The following is a 5,771-nucleotide window of genomic DNA, read 5'->3' as shown; positions in this document are numbered from 1 at the left end:
GGGTGTGTGAGAATGTGAGTGTGTGTTAGGGTGAATGAGGGTGAATGAGGGGGTGTGAGGGGGGTGAGGGTGGGGTGTTGAGGGAGTGAGTGTGAGTGTGTGAGGGGTGATGTAGAGGGGATGAGTGTGAGGGGTTGAGTGTTAGGGGGTGTGAGGGGGTGAGGATGAGTGAAGTTGTTTGCGTTAGAGAGTGTGTGAAGTGTTGTGAGTGTGAGAGTGTTGTGCTGATTTTTAGGGGAGCGTGTTTGTGTGAGGGTACGTTGTTTGAGGCTGAGGGGGTGTGTGTGTGTGAGGGTCATTGAGGGTGTGTGAGGAGTTGTTTTTTAGAGTGTGTCTGAAGGTGTTTGACGGTGTGTGAGGGTGAGGTTGTGTGAGTGTGAATTTGAGTCATTGGGAGTGAGTGGGGGTGTGAGGGTGATGGGGTGTGAGGGTGAGGGGGTGTGAGTGTGTGAGTGTGTGAGTGTGAGGGTGAGTAAGTGTGTGTGAGGCTGAAGGTGTGTGATGGTGTATGAGGGAGATGTTGTGTTAGCGTTATTGATCGGGTGTGAAAGAGTGTGATGGTTTTGTTGTGTGAGGGTGATGTTATGAGTGTGTGTCTATGTTAATATTAAAAAAGTAATGTGCTGTTTTTAATAAAAGGTGTCACATGTCCCCTTTGTATGACTTGTGTCTAATGTGTATATTAGTATGTAATGTACGTGTGTATGTTTTGTAGTAAGTGTGTTATTTTTTGTTAACGTGTATGTGGAGTCCCTTTTTTATTTTTATGTTAAAATGGCCGACGTATTGCGTCACGTCGACGTCTGCTATGTTTAGCGGTCTAGTTTTTTTTTGAGTTGTGTGTGTTTTTTGTTTACGTTTTATTTTAGCCAATCGGAGCGCGACGTTTTTGACGTAGCGTTCCGATTTGCATACGTCAACTGTGGAATTCCCCATAGATCGAGAATGTTGGTGCGCGGAAGGCGTGTTCTTGTTCCTGTGGTGTTGCTGCGTCGTTTGACAGGTAAGAATGTAATTCTAAGTTTCTTTTAATGTAATGTATTGTAGTATATATACTATGTTAAAGTTAATTACTTGCGAAATGTATTTATTTAGCTCGTAATATTTGAAAATGTTTGTAATGTAACGTAAACGTTTGTTTTTTATTGGCGATATGTAAAGCATATGTAGTGTTAAACTGTAATGTAAAGTATTAATTTGTTTTTTGTGGTAATTTGACGTACAAAAGGTGTTTGTTTAATTTTCACGTGCTAAATGTGTTTTATAATATATTGATGTAAGTTGTGTTTGCATTATGTATTTGATATCTTTTTTTAAACTGTAATGGAATGTATTATTTTGCTTTTTTTGGTAATTTGACGTACAAAAGGTGTTTGTTTAATTTCGAAGTGCTAAATGTGTTTTAATATATTGATGTAAGTTGTGTTTGCATTATCTATTTATGTGATGCTGAAGTAGTCGGATAATTTGTTATTGACGTACTTGAAGTATGAAATCAAAGTTTGTGTATTTGCTGACTAGTATTTTTAGCAATGTATGAACGACATGTACAGTGAAGTAATGTGTTATTCGTTTGCTTTTTGTGACTAAATAGTTCTATGTTCGTAATATGTTTTTTCTATTGGAACAAATTCTGTTAGGATAAATGCTATTGTGATATGCGTATCTCTTTTTGTGTAACTGTAGACTATTGTATTCAATTCGTCCCATTTTCCGGATGAATCGTTCTTGTTTGTTTCCCTCCAAAAAATTTGACTGTTTCCGAATTTTTTTTTTTTCGTCATATTTTATTTATATTACATGGAATTCCGTGTGAAGAAGTGCTATTGTTGTATGCGTCCCATTTTTTGTGTAACTGTTGACTATTGTCTTTAATCCGTCCCATTCTCCGGATGAATAGTGATTGTTTATTGTCCTGCGAAAAAGTTGCCTGTTTCACTGGTGTCTTTGTACATTCTCGTCCTCCCTTACTGACACATATTTATAATTGTTTCCTTTGTGTATTATTGTTGTAATATCGTACGAATTAGATTTACTTTTCGGCCCGAAGACTCATTAACATCCTTGCATCCTTTTAGGTCAATTATGTTAAGTTTTTTTTGTGTCTAACGTATCTGCTGCAGTACTCGGTCGACCCCCTTGTTTTCCGTTCTGAAATTTTTTATGTGTAAGAAAATGGGCTAACATTCGTAAAATTTCAGAGTGGGTGAATGCTGCAGAGTGGGTGAATGCTGCAGAGTGGGTGAATGATGCAGATGGGTGAGGATTTGAGGGTGATTGAGGATGAGGGTTGAATGAGTAGTTGAGGATGAGGTGTTGATGGTGAGTGATGTTGAGGGTGAGTTAGTGTTACGGGATGATGGTGTGATGGTGAGGGTGAATGATGGTGGCCGAGTGTGAGTTTGTGAGACTTTTTGAGAATGTGTGTGGGTGTGTGCGGAAGCGTAATTCTTTGTGAGGCCGTGTGTGTGTGAGGGTGAGGGTGTGTGAGTGTTGGAGCATGTGCATGTGTTTTTTAGTGGTCATGAAGGTGAGTGTGGGTGAGTGTGAAAGAGGGTGAGGTGTTGAGGGTGAGTGAGCGTGAGTGAATTTGAGGGTGATAGTGAGTGTAGATGAGTGTGAAGTGTTGAGGGTGAGTGAGGGTGAGGGTAAGGTGTTGTGGTTGAGTGAGGGTGAGGTGTTGAGGGTTATTGAGGGTGAGTTGTTGAGGTTGATTGAAGTTGAGCGTGATTGGGGGTGAGATGTTGAGGGTGAGTGTGTGTGACAGAGGGTGAGGGCTTGATGTTGAGTGAGGGTGAGTGATGGTGAGGGTGAGTGAGGGTGTGGAATTATGGGTGAGGTGTTGAGGGTGAAGTTAGTGAGGGTGAGGTGTTGAGGGTGAGGGTATGAGGGTGAATGAGGGTGAGGTGTTGAGGGTGAGTGAGGGTGATGTAGTGAGTTTGCACTATGATGTTTTATTTTCGTCTGACTTGGCTTAGTTTTGTGTTTTTTTAAACAGTATGTGACTTTTTTCGCCGTGATGCATTTTTTTGTGTGTGTGTCTTGTTGTAGTGAAAATTGTTATGTATGCAAAGTCTTTGTTCTATTTGTGTGTTTTCTTTGTTATATTTTCTTCATTTCAGGGAATGAGCTTCTACGATCGACAGGTAATGACAATTATTTTTTCAAATTATGAAAGAGTGTCTTTGTGACTTTGATACTTGTGTTTATGCATTTGCTTAGTGTAAAGCTAATGTAATTATAGTTTTAGGTCTTTGTGCTCGCATTTAGTTTCTGACTGGCTTGTTGCATTAGAGTGTTTTTGTGCATTTTCATAATGGCTGCTATTTCGGTGTATTTGTTGCCCTGGATTGAGTTCCGTTTTGCCGTACGTGTTTTTTGGTCGCACTTGGCTTGTATTTAGTATTTTTCTCGTCCAAGGGATCCCTGAAGTCCATTTCTGCAGCACACAGCAATCGCACATTATTAACATTCGGCACCCCCACAGTACCATTGAGCAACATCACATTATAAGTTTTGCCCACTAGAGCCGTATTTAGTACACCCCCAGTGTCATTTAGATATAGTACTGCAGTACTGTACAGCTGCAAAGCATGCTTTTTTTGCTGTAATTGTGTGTGGAAGGTAAAAAAATTTGTCCTAAAGCGTGCACTTCTGGCTGGTGGTGTGTGTGACTGTTGAAAGCGTGGACTGATGCCTGTTTGTGTGCGTGTATGCATGTTGAAAGGATGCACTGCTGACTGATGTGTGTGTACGCCTGGTGAAAGTGGCCATTGCTATCTATTGGTGTATGTGATTGTTAAAAGAGCACATGTTTCTATTGTATGACATTTGCCTGCTGAGTAATGCTGTAGTGGTAATGAGTGGTGCTTTGGTGTTAAATGTTTGTGTGTGGTTGTAGTGTGATAGTGTGTTTTTGTTGAATGATACTGTTTTGTTGGTCTAGAGTGATGTTGGTGTGTTGCTGAGTGATGTTACTGATGTGCTTAGTAATGCTGTTGTTGTGATGTGGTGTTCTGTGCTAGTGATGAGTGGTGCTGTGTTGGTGTTTAATAATTACCAGCACAGCATATCTCAGCACCACAACAGTTGCACTTCTCCCAACAATAGCATCACTGATGTCCACGAATGCAACACGCAGCAATTCCACTTTATCATTCTGCACCCCCACAGTACCATTGAGCAACAATACAGCATCACTCTGCCCCACCACAGCCCCATTTAGCTCCCGAACAGTGTCATTCATACATACTACAGCAGTACTGATGACTGTTGTGTATATACGCCTGGTGATAGAGTCCATTGATGTGTGTGTGTGTGTGCTTCTTAAAAGAATCCATATTTTTATTGTATGAAGTTTGTCTGCTGAGTAATGCTGTAGTGGTGATGAGTGGTGCTGTTGTGGTAAGTGTTTTTGTGTGTAGTTGTAGTGTGATAGTGTGTTGTTGTTGAATGATGCTGTTGTGGTGGGGCAGAGTGATGTTGGTGTGTTGCTGAGTGATGTTAGTGTGGTGCTTAGTAATGCTGTTGTTGTGATGTGTTTTTCTGTGCTAGTGATGAGTGGTGCTGTGTTGGTGTTTAATAATTACCAGTACAGCATAACTCATCACCCCTACAGTTGCACTTCTCCCAACAACGCCATCACTGATGTCCACGAATGCAACACGCAGCAATACAACTTTATCTTTCTGCACCCCCACAGTACCATTGAGCAACAACTCAGCATCACCCTGCACTACCACATCCGCCTTTCACACAACAACAGTCTTATTTATACCTACTACAGCAGTACTGATGACTGTTATGTGTGTATGTCTGGTGAAAGTTCCCATTGATAGCTGTTGTTGTGTGTGACTGTTAAAAGCGTTCAAGTTTTTATTCTTTGACCTTTGTCTGCTGAGTCATGCTGTGGTGATGATAAGTGGTGCTGTGGTGGTAAGTGTTTGTGTTGTTGTAGTGTGATAGTGTGTTGATGGTGAGTGTGGGTGAGGTGTTGAGGGTGAGGGGATGATGGTGTGAGGGTGACGGTGTGAGGGTGAGGGTGAGTTGTTGAGGTTGATTGAAGTTGAGCGTGATTGCGGGTAAGATGTTGAGGGTGAGTGTGTGTGACTGAGGGTGAGGGCTTGATGTTGAGTGAGGGTGAGTGATGGTGAGGGTGAGTGAGGGTGTGGAATTGTGGGTGAGGTGTTGAGGGTGAAGTTAGTGAGGGTGAGGTGTTGAGGGTGAGGGTATGAGGGTGAATGAGGGTGAGGTGTTGAGGGTGAGTGAGGGTGATGTAGTGAGTTTGCACTATGATGTTTTTTTTTACTCTGACTTTGCTTATTTTTGTTTTTTTTTTGAACCGTATGTGACTTTTTTCGCCGTGATGCATTTTTTTGTGTGTGTGTCTTGTTGTAGTGAAAATTTTTATGTATGCACTGTTTATGTTCTCTTTGTGTGTTTTCTTTTTTATATTTTCTTCATTTCAGGAAATGAGCTGCTACGATCGACAGGTAATGACAATTAAATTTTCAAATTATGAAAGAGTGTTTTTGTGACTTTGATACTTGTGTTTATGCATTAGCTTATTGTAAAGCTACTGTAATTATAGTTTTTTGTCTTTGTGCTCGCATTTACTTTCTGACTCGCTTCTTGCATTAGAGTGTTTTTGTGCAATTTCTCAATGGCTGCTATTTCGGTGTATTTGTTGCCATGGATTGAGTTCCGTTTTGCCGTACGTGTTTTTTGGTCGCACTTGGCTTGTATTTAGTATTTTTCTCGTCCAAGGGATC

This window comes from Lissotriton vulgaris, chromosome 8, assembly GCF_964263255.1.
Source record: "Lissotriton vulgaris chromosome 8, aLisVul1.2, whole genome shotgun sequence".
Taxonomy (NCBI): domain Eukaryota; kingdom Metazoa; phylum Chordata; class Amphibia; order Caudata; family Salamandridae; genus Lissotriton; species Lissotriton vulgaris.
The sequence above is the reverse complement of the archived record's forward strand: the minus strand, read 5'-3'. Positions refer to the sequence as shown.